Source organism: Numenius arquata, chromosome Z, assembly GCF_964106895.1.
Source record: "Numenius arquata chromosome Z, bNumArq3.hap1.1, whole genome shotgun sequence".
Lineage (NCBI taxonomy): Eukaryota > Metazoa > Chordata > Aves > Charadriiformes > Scolopacidae > Numenius > Numenius arquata.
Window position 1 is genome coordinate 62,493,217 of NC_133616.1, and position 18,035 is coordinate 62,511,251.

Sequence of the window (18,035 nt, forward strand, 5' to 3'; positions counted from 1 at the left end):
TGCACTTCTTAAATAAGCACAACTTATAAAATTATGCAGAGGCAACAGGAGAGATGAAAAATGGTAAAGCAGCATCACATGCAAAACAGTGGGTGAAAAGGCCCTGCTGCCTGGCTTACACTTGTGAATCTGTATTGTCTTTGTAGAACCTAACTACTCCAAAAGCCCTGCAAAAGAAAAAAAAAAAATCTCAACTCTCAAAGAGAGGTACAGAGTTCTCTATGTGGTAAATTAAGAAATTACCTGCTTGTTAATTACATCCTTCCACCACTCATCATCCCAAGTACCCCTACACTACCACAAGCATCATCTCGTGTGAAAAAGGAAGATAACATGATCACTATAATCATTATTTCCCAACAAAAATGACAAAAAAAAGCTAGGTAAGTACTCTTATTTGAAGCTATCAATGTGCAGAGAATCATAATTAATCTTTATGTAGCATTGCAATTTCTCCTCAACTACTTAAGTATCATCATAATTGCAGGTCCAAAACAGGAACCTCTTGGCTTTGCTTAATGATTCTCTCATATGCTCTTCTCCCAAGACAAGGCTCTGATTTGAGAGCAGTTGTGAACAAAATGAAGTGAATGCAAATAAGGGCAAGAGCAGGACAGGTCCTAATGTTAACCTAAAGGGTTAACTTTAAATAGCTGTTCATTGGACTGCTAGAAATTAAGACAACCATGGTGACAAGGAGCAAAGAAAGAATAGGGCCAGAGACCAAGTAAAGGCAACCACATTTCAGTCTGTATTTGCTTTCACTTTGTTTACTACGGACAGAATAGTTTTGGGTTTATTTAAAATGTTTACAGTAAAATGCTCTTTAGAGTAAGCTGCTAAAGGTGGTTTCCTCCCCCTTCCTACTCCTCGAAGATCAACCTTATCTACAAAATTCTTACCTTAAGTGAATAACTGATAAGAAAAATTACAGGGCTTGGCAGCACAATGTGTTAAGTAATTGGACCCCATCTCCCACACCTCTTTGTCTCTCTACTAAATCTCCTCTGTCTCTCTGCTAAAGCAATCCACTCTGAATATCAATCACAGATGAGGCTGGAAATCACTGTTGGACAAAAGAAGCAATAATAATAAAATTTAAAAAGAAAAAACAACCACAATCAAACCAAACAAAAAAAAAACACCTCCAAAGAAAACCCACATCGCGTTTGCAAGGGCATAATTTTCTCTGCTTTCAACTACTGCTTAATTCCTTCATACATGTATAATACCTTCTGATGCACAGTATCAAAGCCAAAATTTACTTTGCACCAACTTAGAGGTGAGCACCTAAAGACAACCTCTAAACAAGCATCTGGTTGGCAAGACAGCCTACTGCTATAAAAGGAGTTATTTATCCAGAAAGATTATTACATTCACATTTATCTATCTGAGGAAATCAAATCATACTACTACACCAGAATAATCACAGAACTATGGCTATATTACAAGAAATTCCTATACAAAGACCTTCAGAATAGACGTGCATGAATATTTTGGGGTTTGTTTTTCTGGTATGACTTACACTGCTTCCAGAACAACATGAACTAAAAGAGCAATGAAATTAATCTGTTTTATTCTGTCGTAAGAATGTGCACTGATGAGCCAAAACTCTGTAGTCATTCTCAGCTGAGCCAACAGAATGGAAAGTGTGAGTCCTTCTCCTGCAAAGTCAGCTAAGTTTTCTTGAATGGCTTAAATTCAGGGGGTTTTGTATCAGTGAAATTTCTTGCATGAACAAACTCTAGCGATGTCAATTGATCCTTTTCTAAACAAGAGGGGCTTATCTCACCACTACTCTGAGTCCTCCAATTATTTATCGGTTGCTTAAGAACCTACAAAAAATGCAAAATGGACCAACTATAAAACTGTTAATATTTACCAGGATATAGTACTGGTTTTGGACACAATTTTTTTTTAAGCAACCCAAAGCAAGTTTCCACAACATTGGAGACTTTTCCACAGATACAAACCAGAGCTCCTGAAAACTATTCCATAATCTTCAGATATAATTCTCACTGAACTTGTCTGTGAAAGAATTGGGTACATCTTACCTATCCCAGCTTGTTAAATGAGGGAGAGATCTAGAGGGAAAAAAGAGAACCCTCTGATTCATAAAAAGCTCTGTTTCAGATGATTACATCTGGAGCTTACGAGTTCTTCTCTGGTCTACACCTGGATCAATACTTGTAAAGTGTCTGTCCTGCATGAAGAATTCTGCAATCAAAGAAATATCTTCCTAATCGCATGAGTAAACCGAGCAGCTGCTTCTGTCTTCCTTGGGTCTTGTCTACATTAAAAAATTATTCCCTAATACAACAGGCTATGAATTTGAAGTGCAATAGCTGTTCCAAAACAGACACTCATAGGACACAGGTTTTTTGGATTTGGTTGTTTTTTGGTTGTTTTTTGTTTGGTTTGGTTTTTTTTTTGGGGGGTGGGGGGGCGGGAAGAAGGGGGGTTACATTCAAAAAGGCTTTATACTGCAAAGATTATTCATGTCTACTTCTGAGTGCCCCCAGTGAGAAGCCTTCTCCAGATACATTGTGTCACATTTTTTTTCTGAAGATACTTTCAAATATATGCCAAAAAGACAGCATGGGGACTAAAATATTATTTCCAGTTTCACTGGTGCAGTGCAGACCTAGAAACAGTGACAATTACAACAGAAATATAGCACTTTTCTAATAGTGTATTCTTTGCCCCTCTGTTTTTCAGAGTGCTCTGTTTGAATGAAAAAAATCTTTCCATTTTTTTCTGGCTGGCATATATGAATTATGTTACCACTGTAATAATCATGCATAACAGACCTAATGTTCAGGCTTGTCAGTTGTTCCACAAAAAATATTATGACAGCAGTTCTAGTTTTGTAACATTTTCTCCAGGTTATGACTTCAGCCTGCAGCCTCTTTAGTAACAGTTTAATGCCTGGATCTACTTTAAATAAATAATTATACAGGTTACACTTCAGAATACCTGCTGGCCCAACAGAGTATACAGCCAGTACTCCTCTAAATCCCATGACAAAAATCTCATGCTGTTAGTGTTGAAGAACTTTGTTTCTCACCCACGATCTTTTATTCCCTCATAGGGTCAAGGAGGCTGTCATTACCAAGCGCTCAGCAGTATGCAGGTTAATTCATATTAAAAAGATATAGTGTATCTGCAACCAGCAGTTTAAATTTAGCAAGCAAACATAATCCTCTTTGCCTATTTTGTATTAGTATTTGTTTGTACTTCTCATATTTGGAGGCATTTTCTCCACATGCTCACATCACCCTTGCTTTATGCCTTTTGTGGCATAAAAATACTGACATATTTTCACCCTGAAGCTGTGATCATCATCCTTTGAAACTAACAGGCACAGACAATGACGAAAAAGCCCATAAACCCTAACACTTGAAGCAAATGCCTGGCAAAAGTTTTAGCCCAGATGTATGCTAAATATAGAGGTATCAACTAATGACTACACCAGAATAAAATATTTTTTCTGTTTTTAATTAAAGCTGCCATAATGGGGAGTTTATTTCTTCCACACTCACTCTTTCTCTGTCAGGATAAGCCATTTTATTGTAATGCTTTATTTCAACATGAGAGAAAAGATATGAATGCCCTAAGGTGGAAATATTACCGACACAGATGGATCAATCTTCCAAGCATGGAATGGACACACAGATCACAAAGCAGGTAAACCAGAGTATCTGAAGAAAGCTAAATAAACAAAAACAGGTCAGTGACTCAGTTCTTGTGGTGGTCTACAGCCATTCTGGTAGAGATAATTTGCGTGGTGAAATCGTACTGATCAATAGCTCCAAGGCAGCTGTGACTTGGCTCTGTGACAGTCTATTGACTACAGCCTTTTTTTGTTTCTTAATCCAAATGCCATACTTTTGCAGCCTGACCCAGGCTGCAAGGTCCCATCAGCAGATGTTGACATTATCTCCTCCTGATTGTAACAGCTCATCACAAACAACCAGTCTGCTTTTTGAGCCTTGTTTTGGTTGGGTTCTTTGAAAAGGCCACATAGGGAAATAGAGGGGGAAAAAAAGATTAACATTTATAACTTGGTACAGAATGCATGTTGGCACTTCTATCATGTGTTTCCACGATGATGAAAATAGCAGGATGTCATTAATCTGTATTTTCCTACCTAACCAAGTTCTGTTATGTCCTATTGTATGTTGCCATTTCATTCAACAGACCACTTTAAGAAATGTCTAAAAACAATGGGTTTGGGCCGCTGTTGTCTAGTAACATTTCTAAAAGTATGTTGCTTTTCTCTTCTGTATCATACTGCCAAGGCATAAAAGCTGAATTCAAATATGCTAGACCTTCACTTGTATTTAAGGTCAACAACATATACACTGTTTGTTTACTGTTTCACATTGTGTTGAACAGTCAAGAATTTGAGAAACAGTCCTGTGTTACAAACACAAGCACTAAATATGTCAAGGTAAGGGCCATGCCGCACCGTGTAACCTTGACACTACCATATCAGAAATGAAGACTGAACTGTTCCTCATGCATCACCAAACCAGATGCAGCAGAAGAACAGAGTGCTACTGAAACCCTCTCATGACCAGGCAGCTGCCATGACCTGGAAAAAACAATTCCTTTTGGTGCAGCTAAGAGACTTTTCAAGCATGGCCTGGTGCACAAAATTATTCAAATGGTTTTATGATTTAGGCTATTGTCTATGGACACCTTCAAGGAAGCTACTGAGCAGCATTTCATGAGGATCATTAGCTAGAACTGACCTGAAATGCCACAGTTAAATCTAAAAAGAGCTCAAGACCAGCTCCATGCAAAAATCAGAGGGCTTTTTTATGCTGATGTTAAAGAAAGCAGAGTGGGATTAGTGGGGAAATACAAACCCAGCTAACAGTCACACATATAAATGCCTTGTTTTGTAGTCAGTGAGCAGTTGTTCACTCAAAGTCTAGTACGCAATATGAGTACGACAAAAAGTTTTATTGCGGAGATTTTGACTATATCTCTAGCTGTTTGAGGTGCAACCTGATGGAAAATCTAGAAAACTGGCCACTAGATTCACCACAGTCATCTCTCTCCAAATCCCAGTTTGATTTAACATATTCTATGACTTTGGATAATATGCTGCTTTATACCTGTTTCCCCACCTTGTTTCATGCCTCTCCTCCACACTGCCCAGCCCTCACTTCAAGGCAGCACACTCGCCACAAATGAATCCAGCTTATGATTCCAAAGGATATTGTTACACAAATAAATCCTGTAATTTGTAGAAATAGTTGAAGTTTGACATTGGCTTTTGGAGTCACTGGCTACCACAATTAAAGGTAAGATTTTACTTCATTTAAAAAAAAAAAATAATGAAAAAGCTATTGAAGAATCCACGCGAACCCACACATTTAAATCGCCTCACTTCTCTTGTGGACTCCATACACTTGTGCAGCTTCTGCATGGAATTACACCTTGTACCACAGTGCCATGTCAGAAATCATGCTCATTTAATGGACTAGTGCAATCATCACTGAAGATTAAATCCTGCATTTGTTAAATTCCAGCATTATAAAAAGAACTGTGCCAGGCTATTCAGAAACTCCAGTACTTTCACCTATTATTCCCCTTCAGGAAGGGGAACTGAACTACTGACAGGTGATATTGAATACCAATAAGCAATCTTAACTCCTTAGCCACCCATTTTATATTAAACACACAGTCATAACATTTTGTCATAAAACTAAATCAAATACACATTTGTTAAATTGTTAATTCAGGATTCCAGGAGCTTCTGGCAGCAGCGTAAGATTTAGTGACTTTCACTACTTTCCTTTTCCTTGACCAGGATACATGGAGTTTAAATTTATGCAGTGGGTATGATAGAGGAAAATTCTGATGGATGCACAGGTTCTTTTTTGTATCCTTCTCTTTCCTTTCCTGGTTCACAAAAGCTGAGAGCTAATGGAAGTGCCCAGATTGTAAGGTTCATCAACAGAAACTGTAGATCAAGTGGAGCCTCCACAACATATCCTGTTATCTGAGCAGGATTAACACTATCTGGACTGGTAAATTCTCTTTCCACCCTTGCTGACTCAGAAAGGAGATTTAAATGAAGCTCCTAACTCTAATGAGCAGCGCACTGCTGGTTGTCTGAAGTGAGCTATACACCACTTACAATCAAACTGTAAACCAGTCATTTCACTTCACTGATCGTATTCAGGCTTCCCAGAGTTTAACAGACAACTCATTATCCACTCCATCACACTGCCTGTCTACCTCTCTTCTCCAATTGTTTCAAGACACAGGATGAAGCAACTCATCATGCTATCTTATACAAAGCCTGTTTTCTGAGCCTCCCTGCAAAAGAAAGCTGCTGCTCACAGTGGACTGAAGGGAAAAAAACCTCCAAAATAAAACAAAAAAAAAAACACTCCGGCCACAGACTTACTCACAGCACCTTTAACAGTGCTATCATCAGCAACAAGTGGTTGCAAATTCTCCAACACATCAAGGACGGATTTCCTAAACATGATCCCCTAAAGTGGTATATTTCATCTGGCATCTTTTTCATCTGAAGTAAATTAACTAGCAGGAACCTCAGTAGTGGAAATTGAGTTAAAACAACCTAACCCTGACATGTTAGGGTTGACTCATTTTGTTATGAATAGCAGTTGTATCCTCTTTGTGGTGGGAGTCTTTTGACAGCCAGCTGCCGGAAAGCACACACACCTTCATGTGCAAGTTGTGGAACAGCAAAGAGGAATCAGGCCTTTTCTTCTGTTCACATACAAATCTGTGCCTTCAGAATCCTCTCCACCAAACCCCAGCAGAAATACTTGATGAACAGGCCCTGGGAGAGCACTTCTCCTTGCCTTCAGCTGCAATGGCTTGCAGGCATACGACACTCCATCAATACTGAGAGCTGGCAACTTGAAAGGCGGGAAGGACGTTCACTGATAGCACGCATCTGCTTACTAACAGCATTGGTGCTCCACTCCTTTTCCCATTCATCGCCTGCAGGAACAACTCCATTGAGAGACTCACCATCAACAGATGGTCCCAGGCTAAGGTGTAATCAGAAGCAGCTTGCTAAATTTACTCCAAACAAATAGAATTACAGGCTTTTGCTGAATCTGAACTGAATTGGGAACTTGGGTGGTACAGACAGTGTTAATATCAGTACATCCCCAAATGACGATCTAAAGTTGTCAGCGAAAATCAGCTCTGCCCTGAAGTTGCATATTTATACTCACGCTGCTTATTGTCTCAGCTTTTACAATAGATGCTTATTTTGAGAGAATTTTTAGCTGCATCCTAATTAAGTCATTTACCTCCTACAGTCCTCTTTTCCCCTCAGGATATACTCTGCTAAAAATGTTTTAATGCAAAATCTACACTTTCATCACCTTCCACTCATGAGTATTTCAGTATGTCAACTTTTAACTCCATTAAGAAAAGAAAAACTACTATTAAAATTGAAAAAGCCTTTACCAAAACAGAAAACTATGTCATAACATAGGATTGAATGTGTATATGCCTTGAAAGCATCATTACCTTGAAGTTATTTGCTGTTTTGTTCAATGCAACATTGAAGTTTGGAATCATGCCCTGTTACAATATACTAATAGCAATTCCAAGCAGAAGCAAAGGGAAAAAAAAAGATTGATTTCAAATGCAAGTTCTGTATCGAGATTTAATATTTGAATTTACATTCACTGTGCAGAAAAGATATGTTTTTAAACAAAAGTTTATACAACATCACCTTATTGAAGAACATATCTTGCTGCTAGAGATGTTAAGACCTACCTGCTGACTCTAATGATAAAAAAAAGATTTTAAATATGCTAACCAGTCACACTGTATATAAAAAGATTTAACGGAAGTAACAGCTTCATCTGCCTCAAAAGAATCCTTTAGCAAATTGTACCACAGAAAAATCAGTTCTCTTCCACATATTGGGATACACATGTAAAATAATACACAGCAAGCAAGTAGGCTGCACTAGTATAACTGCAGATCTAACCTCACCAATGGATTTCATACAGTAATTACATGCAAAATAATGCACATTTGTGTGTCAGTGATTGGACAAATTTCATTTGTAGCAAAACCAGCAAAACTGACGACCATTTTATGTATTAATTTGTCCAGGTGACAAAAACCATGGAATATCAGTATCATGAGTGTCATTGCTGAAAGTGATGTGCCAGTGCTGCTCTGTGGTTAAAGACTACTTATGTGAAATGTAATATTGCTCCATTTTATGTGATCCCACTGCCTTCAGATGGCAAAACCTGATTTAACAGTGAAAGCACAGATACTAGCTTTGAAATAATTAAGTACCTTTGTTTACCTTGCAAAATTTAGGCTGTTTACATAATTGATGAAAACTGCCTCCTGAGGCTGTAATTCCTCAGCAACACAATGTTTTCAGCACTGTTGTTCAACCAAAGGAGTCCCTAAACTTCTGTCAGTGTACTGCCCCTTAATTGTACCAAAACAACTGCTTTTGGGGCTGCTACTGGGACCCTGATACCAGAAGGGATTTGGTTAAAATATCAATTGGTGGCCCATAGCAGAGTTATTTTTGATCTTGATCAATCCCTTGATCCACTTCATAGTGTGCAATCTGTCAGCACAACTGAGAATGACAAATGTGCAACTACAGGGAGATCTCAGCAGTCAGCCAAGGAGTAAGAAACTAGACCTAAAACCAGCCGATTTCCCAAAACCCTTCACACCATGGTGCTGTGACTTAGAAAAGAACTTTCAGGGCTGGGGTCCTACATCACAATACCAGCCTTGAAGTTTGAACCACCATGTGTGCAGTCACCTGCTTAACCCCTTTTTAGCACTGAATGCTTGCCATCATAGAGCTCCTTCAGAGTTACCATTTATACCATGTAAAACTTTAGGTCAGAGCTTACTGCCCTTACGGACCAGAAACTCTCCATTTGCATAATTACAATCTACTATGTCTAGCTGGTACACATTTCCTGCACTGGAAATGACTACAACTATGGATTTTAAGCAACGTACAAAGATGATTTTTAATAACTTGACAGTTTTTTAAAGAATCCATATCTATAGCTACTTTTTTTAAAAAAAAATAAAAAATATGAGATAAAAAGATGTCCCACACTAGGTAACTCTTCTGATTTGATTTTAAAAATATTAGGTTTTGGTTTTGATCAAAATATTTGTCAATGTCAGAAATATTTTTAAAATACCGATCCAAGTGCTATGATTTAGTTGATAATAAATGCTTCTCAGTTTATAATGGAAAGTCTGGCAGACGCCTAAGTACTTCGACAGGAAAGGTGAGCTGCCATGCCAAATCCCTCTCACAGCTCCTGGTCCTTCATGAATACCAGAAGCACTGATCCCTCCTAGTAAGCAACGGAAAAGGAGATACTTCCAGGAGTAGTGCCCAGATGGGCAACAACTACCATCTCCAGTCACCCCTGTAGATTCACCACAGGCTAAAGCTGGTTTATCCTATATCGCAAGCCACACTGGCACCATTCGGGAGGTGCAGACTAGTTGTCCACTACATACAATACATGGCCAAATACAATTGCAGCTTTGGGTCATACATGCCTATGAGTAAAAGCAAAAAGTTTTCTACTCTTTTCACTAAGACCAGTAAGAGTTACCACGATTCCAACAGCCAGTGACAAAGACAGCCCAAGTGAATGAAAAGGAACCAGGAAAGAGAAACTATAGGAATGTTACAGTAATGTTTTTCAAAATAGAACAGATATATTCCAGAATAATAGAAAATAAGGCTGAGAAGTACATCATCCCTGAGAGACATCTGTTTCAGGTTTGGAACTACATTCATTACTGTATAAATTTTTCCACATTTATCACATGTACTTTATAATTAGTATTAATGGTCTGTTTTTAGAGCAAAATTAATTTTGTATGAAGAGAACTGGTGAATACTTACACTTGGAGAGGACTCTGCAAGCTGATGTCTGTCTCCATAGCACTAGCATTATCATATAAATTTAATGGAGTGGAGTAAAAAGACCAAGCTATATCTTACCACTTACTTGGAAAAAAAGGTAATAAAGTAATAACTTCAAGACTGCATACAGCAGCCTGAGATGTATTGTGTGTAAATTGCAGATCATGTACAAAATCCACCTAAGAAATGTGTAATTTGTAAATGCAAAACCTACCATCCATCTAATTACAAAATCTAGATGATAAAGCTGTTTCATAAATGAATCCTAGGTGAATTTTTCTGTAACTCTTGCCATTTTTCTGTTCCTAAGTCAAAAAAGGAAATTAAAGTATCCTTTGTGGTATTTACTAAATTTGGCATTGAATAATTTTCTCTCTTTTAACTTTGAGAATGTGTATGGTTAACAAGCCTATGTAACCATTAGCAATAGCTTTTACTCTTTGACTAAAGTGTGTGCCAATATATAGAAGCCAGAAAAATAGTACTGACTTATTCAAAAGCCTGCTATTTAAGAAATTTATTAAAGAAGCAGGGCTTTTCTCTGGGAAGTATGGCTTGGCTTTGTAGCCTTGGATAAGGAGACTCCTCAACTTGTGGTGCTCCGATACGGTGCTGTGATCATAGAAAATTTGCCCATCTGAAGTCAAAGGAGAATTATCATTAGCTTGTTACTAAATTCCTGGTAGGTGGATCTGCCAGCAACATATGCAGCCTCTGGCAAGTTCAAAAGGACATTTCCAGTGCTAAGGGCACAGAGGTTTTTCTTTGCCCATTCTTAAATACATGATAGCTGGTATTTAGGAAGATAAGGAATTGCCTAATGAAACCCCAATCTTTGTTTCTGTAGTTGTGGTATCAGCGAAGAATTTTTTAGCGATGCTGATCTCTCCTTGCTTGCATTCCCTGAGGTCTCATATGTAACTGGATCTGCAAAAAGGCATGCAGTAGCACATCAGAGGTGCCTCCTTCTATCACTCCCTCCTGTCTCCCCTCAGTCCCCTAGATTGGCCCCTTTCTTTCACATGCCACAAAACCAGGCTGCTTCACAAAAATGCGGTGTTTGAAGTGCCTCTGCGGGGCCTTAGAGGGAACCTCTGGCTCTGGCCATGTCTGCAGTGCTTTGCAGAGGAGGCAAGGGGAGCCTGCCAGCTGGGGGGAAATGTCCCCCCTTGGAGCCCTCTGCTGAGGGAGGTCTTCCCTCCATGGCCACCTCGCTTCTGGTGAGGCTTTGAAGCTGCCCAGCCACAAAAGCACTGTGCAGCTGCCATCTTACCTCAGCACACTTCCAGCTTCACGCAGCAAGCCTCCAGCAAAGGCTTTACTTTTTGTTCTTTATTATCCTGACGTCAATGTAAAATAAAGGTAATTTAGGCTCAGGTTATAAGCAACATAAAAGCAGAAGGAGGAAGCTGGCAGCAGCAGCCTGACTCCAACCTTCAGAAAGTCTGTGAGAGAATGCCAAAACACAATCCTAGCTAAAACTATTAGCACATGTGAGACACCCCCCTACCCCCCACCCCGATGGCTGAAACCAAAACAAAACTGAACGTGCTCTCTAGCAATGCCAGTGTCTCCACCTCATGGTGGGGGGAGAAGCAGAGCTGATGCACGGGTTTTGGCTGAGAATCTGCGAGAGACCACTAAGTCCTTCCCCAGGTGAAACTATGTATAACAAGTTTAGCCTGCAGCAAGCTTGCTCAGCCAAGTTATAAATCCCTCAAATAGGGTCTCATAATGAAAACGTGAACATGGTCTTAATAGATGGCACCTTGACCTGACAGAAATTTGGCCTCCGTTCCTCTGCCACAGCAGCCTTGAGACACAGAAACAAGCAGTCCGTCCATCCGCCCAGTCTCCCCCCTTGGACGTGTGGGGAGGGAGGCGGGGGGGCTGACGGATGGTTTTGGGGACAAAAGAGAGAGGGATGAGGAATAAACTGCAAATTGATCTATGCAGCAGAATAAAAGCAGGATGTGGCAAGGTAGACCTAGGTCAGTGTCACACAGGTGCAAGCCTTGGAATTAGTTTCCTGAACATCTGCAGCAAACATAAAAAATAACTGCCAGTACCAAGGAGGGAGAAAAAATAACACATCTCATGTTACATGGAGCAAACGAACCAACAGAACAACACAAAACCAAAAAAAAAAAATTTTTTTTCTGTGACCATCGCATTCACTGGCTGCTCTGTTCCTAATTTCCTGGTTTAAGCTGTGTGTTTTGCCACATCATTAAAGAAAATAATAATCCTTCTGCTTTCCCTGAAACTGTTTGGAAACATCCCCCTGTTGAGACCTTAACACAGCCGGTCTTCCAGACCTAAACAAAGAAGGACCATTGCACAGGGCTTCTGGCATGCCCCTCCCCAGCCCCCCACCCCCCCGCCGCCAAGTACTTCAGACTAAATACAAATTGGAGTCTCCTCCTAGGAATCCACAAAGATCCATCTTAACAAAATGTCCAAGTACGTGATAGGCAAGGAGTCATTTGTGTGTTTTTCTTTGCCTATGAGAACGTCTGGGAGAAGAAGAAAAGGTTACTGTTTTGCCCATAATTATTTCTCCTCCCCCTTTCATCCTTCCTATTCCCAGGGTAAGCAGACAAAACAGCATACCAGCACCCCAAACTGAATTCATTTACAAAGCTTTAATTTTTCACTTAGCTGTGTACAAAGCAAAGGTACTGAGCAATGACCGTTCACATGTGAAGGGCCAAATTAATTTGCCCAAGAACGTGAGTGCCTTCAGCGCTTACGTAAGTAACCCAAACGAGAGATTCTCTTACCTTGGCAGGAAAACAAACTCCTTGCTCAAAAAAATGAATGAAAAAAAGTACATACCCTAAAAATTCTTCAAACCTGTTGATTTCGAACTGAATGACTGTTTTTTAATAGAGCATTTTTCCAACTACTTGGGCTTAAAAATTTGACTTTTTATTACTTTTCCCTTCATGTGGCTGCTACTGCTTTCCATAACTATCTGTGGTAAATGAAAAAAATACCCCAGCTAGAAGCATCACAAAATCCATCAATAAGCGTTTATTAAAATTATATATATATATTTTAACAAAACACCTCCCAAAAGGCTCTATTCTGACAAATGAAAGGATTCCCACAAAAGCAAGCTTTCAAAACACAAATCTGGCTTTGCCTTCCAACAGAAGCTGGTAGAAAAATGTGTAGTTTACTTATTACAAAACAAAAAAAGGATGAAAGAAGGAGATAGTAGGAATAAAATAGCTATATTGTGGGAGGAGACTGAGAGGAAGAGTTATTCAAATTACCTAGTGGTTTGGGGAGCTGGTATCTTTTCTCCCTCGAGATAAAATCCTGGGCACCAAACAGCTACCCCTGAACACGAGTTCTTTTATGAGGAGTACCGAAAATGTCAGGGAGAGAGCATAAAAAATTAACAAATCCTGCTACATTTATCTCTCGATGGATGACCTCAAAGATGCCGCAAGGGCTACTGTTTTTCTACAGGCATATCTCCTCCACCAACAATAGCATGGTTCAAAGGGTCTATCTCCCCGGCTTGGTGCAAGTCTCCCCCTCACTGCCTGCCTGACCACAGCCTGGAACTACAGCACCCCTAACGCTCATAGGAAGTTCTTCAAACTAGCTGCCCTCTTCCTATAGCAGCTTGTACTCACATGCAAAAATACCTGTGCTGGAGGCAGCCACAGCTAACACACTAGCTAATTTAATGGACACCACAGAACATTTGCACACTTTCAACAATGACCAGAGAGTCCTTTTTCACTCTCCTTCCACATTGCTTTTTCAAACCAACAAAACTTAAAATGAGAAGGCGGCAGCACAGGTGTTCCTGATTCTGTAAGAAATCCAGCACTGCCAACACACTGCGGTCAATGAGTTGTCTCTCCTCTGCAACAGCCAGCATGACACCAGTACTACTGGCGGCAAAGTATCATACGGAGAAACCTACACTAGCTCAAACAGTGCAGTATGTCTGAGCAGACCAGTTCAGGTGGACAGGTGTCTCTTCCTTTCTGCAGCCAGAGCTGGCTCAGATATCTTACTGTATCACACAGACCAACCGAACGGGGAAAAAAGGGAAGGTTGCTTTGGAAAGAGAGGCAATGGAAGCTTCACTCCTTCCCACAAGCCATGCCCTTATTGTGCCTCCTACTTCCCACTTTTATCCCTTCTAACACCTTGTCTTGCATAAAAGACTTTTATTTAATAGCACTAACTGAGCTGTTGAAGAAGGCTTTGTGGTTTCAGTTTGGAGTAAGGATAGAAGGAAGACGGCAGATGGCAGGGGACTTTTGCATCCTGCCTCTTAGTAGTAAATGAAGCCAGGGGATACTTTGTGCTGAATTCAAGCCTGGAAAAAGAGTCATCTATGGCTAGGATTTGTCTTCAATTTTTTGTGTGTGTGTTTTGGTTTGGGGTTTGGTTTTTTTTTTTTTTTCATTGTTTGGGATAAGGGGACTAGATGGGTGGTTTTATTTAATAAAATGTAACTAACCAGAATGCAAAAAATGTGTACAATCTGGATAAAGGACTTTTTAATGAAGGCACTGCAAATGACATTTTCCCTCTACTTTAGAATGCTGCAAATAGCAAATTAGCATACCTCAGAGTGGAATTTCTGCTACAGGAGAGATGAAAGGTTAACTGTCTAAAGAGTAAAGAAATGTTTGACATCTATTTAGAAAAGAAAGAGTCTCCTAATAAAAGCAGAGGTCCCACTTGATGCTCCTAATTCTCCTTCAGTGTTTGCATACACTTCCAAATAATTAGAGAAACCCACTCCAAAAAGCCTGACTGAAAAATAAAATAAAAAAAACCAAAAACCACTGCAGACCTCAATGCCTTGTTTGCTGGGCTTGTTAGAGGGCTCTGGAGGTCACAGTGATTGACAAGCCTTTGGTGCCTGTAGGAGGGCTGCTAATGCATACATATTGCTTGAGAGGCAAGCTCTGAGTACTGACCATGCCTAATAAGCAACGAGCAGCCAGTAGGTTGAACAATGTAGCAAGCAAACCCTCATGAACTGAGGGTGGCTGGAAGACTGCAAATTACACTTTCCATCAATTAGCACCAATTAGAACGCAGGAGGGTACAGCATATCATGCAAATAAAGATCTCCCCCTACTCCAAGGCATTTTCATAAAGCTACCTTTGTTGCCACTTCTTAGCGTGCACCTTACTGCTGCACACACATGCCTGGGCTTCCACAAGGGAATTCGCTGTACGTGTTACTGGAGCAGTAAAATTGTTTAGAAAAGCAATTTGAGCCAGGGCACACAGGCTTGAGTTTCTACATCCTACTGTAACCTAAGTGCTAAGGCTGGGGTTTCATAAGGTGTGACAGAGACAGGAAACCACAGCCTCAAGCCAGACAAGGCTCCTTCCAAATGGATCCCACCCCAAGCACTTGCTGCAGCCTGGCACAAACACCTCCCAGCGCATTGCCAGGCAGCCAGCAGCTCCCAGTGCCTCCCCATTCTGTCCCTAGTCTTCACTTGGGCAGCATGAAGGAGGAGAAACATCACTGGGGAAGCAAATGATGACTCTCTCTTTTTCTCTTTCTAAACTAGGTCTTACAGAGTTCGTGTTTGTTCTATGTATGGTTAAAGACAGTAAACTGCTTCCACAGGCATGCTTGTAACTGTGGTTTATGATGTGACTCCACAGATTTGTCCTCCTGTGTATGTGCTTGTCTACTTCTGCAGCTGTTTTAACTTTTCCTTGCTGTTTTGAAGGCATGGTGTAACTCATTATGTTACACCTTAAGTTGCATCTAACTGCAGCTAGCATTTTAAAGACAGCTGTGTCTGTTTAGCGAAGGAAAAACAGCCCTATTCAGTGTTTAAATGTATACCTTCAACGAACTGAACTATTGACCAATAATATCGACTATGCTTTTCAAGCTTTACTGAATCTCTATGTAGGCTAGAGGAATAATAATATAAATGTGATTAAACTTGCAACAACAGTAGGTGGCAAGAAAAAAAGAATCTGTGTTATTTTATTTTACTGAAGTCACCTTAGGCACCACACTTGTAGTAAGAATAATACTTTGATCTTAGCACTTTTCACTAGTAAAACTCAATAGTATTTTACAAAGGAAGTTGGCATCACCATTTACATGTAGGGTACTATTACCGCACAAAGAACTACTGTTCATTTATTTTCTCATGCACTTTTTCAAGTGCTATTGTGACAAATTGAAAAAAAAAAAAAATCTCATAGAAATCATGGAGCCTTGGCACAATTATCTTTCAAAGACCTGCTGGGCCCTCATCTTTTTCCCATTCACCAACAGCTGGCCTTTTCTACCCAGAAAGGATCTGGGGCTTGGTCCAGTACTGGAGACAATGTGAGCACCACTGTTGTGCAACTGAGCTCAGTGGGTAGGGCTGGGCTCTTCATCTTTCATTTCACCTATTGTTGTGAAAGCCTAGTGTGCTGTTCAAGTGCGATACAGAAACAAGACAGAGGTAAGTTCCGCAGAAAAAATAATACATTTGACACTACAAGAAAATTGATGCCAGAGTCAGCAAAGTCTATTCTTTTTTATACTTTTTAAAAAAAAAAGATATTATTAGAAAGCTTGGCTGGATAATTATTTTTGGCAAAACACAGGCATTCCTGGAAAAGCATGTAACACAAGAAAAGAATAAAATATGGGTGTACCTCTTAAAATGAAATTAAGATCTTAAATAAGTGCCACAGTTATTTCACAGACTTGCTAAAAATGCTTTGGGTTAAAGAAAAATGGAGTCTTGCTTAAACAGCTTCATTTGGATATTTTCTTTGAAAGAAAAAAAAAAAAAAAACCCAAACGAAAAAGGCCATGCACACATTTGAGAAGCATTTTAGCATTTCAGCAGCTATGGAACTGAAACTAAATAATACCAGAGTAAGGACTGGTTTTATCCTTTGAACTGTAAGTACTGCTCAGCTTGTGTCAGGTGTGATAAAATGAGTGCAACTGTGACAAAGCACAGTGACTCACTATCCTGCTCTCTCCCAATTTCTCATTCACAGCTTGGTTTTGCCTATTTGGAAAGAAAGAGAGACCTTCCGGTCATTTCCAGCAAGGGCACAGAAGTATTTCAAGGAGGTAGAGGGACAGGATGCCACCAGGACAACACAAGTCAGCACAAAAGACAGATACAAAGAACAGACTTGTTCAGTGGCATGTTTGCTGGTTGCTTCATAAATCACAGTGTCACTGTACTACAACAATAACTGCTCTCTTGGAAGGTACTCTGGGTTATCCCTCTCTGTATGGGTTAGTTGATATAGTTTGCAAATACCATAGCTGAGTTGTCACTAACTACTATAAATGGAATAAACCAAGAGATTGTTTCTCAGTTCTTGATACGCTCTGTGACAGACAGCTTTCACAGACACAGACCACATGAGCAGTACCAGCCCCATTTATGAGGTTCAAGATAATGGGTGAAATGGCAAGACCCTCAGGAGGGTGCAAAAGCCTGTTTCGTCAGCATGCTCCACACCACAGTAACTGTCATGGACCTGGTCCTACCATGAGCACTCCTGCCAAGGTCACCACCTGAGTCTGTTCATTTTAAAGCACATTTTTTTTTCTACCTTAATTTCATCCAATCTAATCTATTTAGACAGTGATAAAGGATGGGTGGGGTCTCTGTGATACCTTTTCTGAAAATTCACTTTTATTCCAGTAATCATCAGATGCCGCAAGCTATTTATACGGTCAAACATAGGGCTTTAAGGTTTCTAAGTAGGGCCTTGGTTTCCCCTCCTGCAAAGTCTCTGGCCCCCACAACTTCACACACTTCAAAAAATTTAGCCATATTTAACTGGTAAACCAGTTAGAAAATGGTAATCTAGAAGGAAAACTTACGTAAACATATTGAGGCAGCACAGAAGAAGAAATAAGGAAAAAAAAAACCTTCTCAAAAATCGTTCCCATATTTCAGAAATAAATGATACAGCCACTTTGGGGCAAGTTTATGAAAAAAAAAGGATGTTCACCCACTTCTGCAAATTGCATTTTCTAGTGCATTTTTTACTTCCACTATTCTCTAAGTCTTTGTTGCTTATTTATTCACATGCACACATA

The 18,035-nt window shown here is 39.8% G+C and overlaps 1 protein-coding gene across 2 annotated transcripts in view; it reads right to left on the reverse strand.

Annotated features, from left to right (window-relative positions):
• The window catches only part of EFNA5 (ephrin A5), a 207,647-nt gene that overhangs the window by 79,901 nt on the left and 109,711 nt on the right, over positions 1-18,035 (reverse strand). The gene's annotated exons all lie outside the window — the stretch shown is intronic.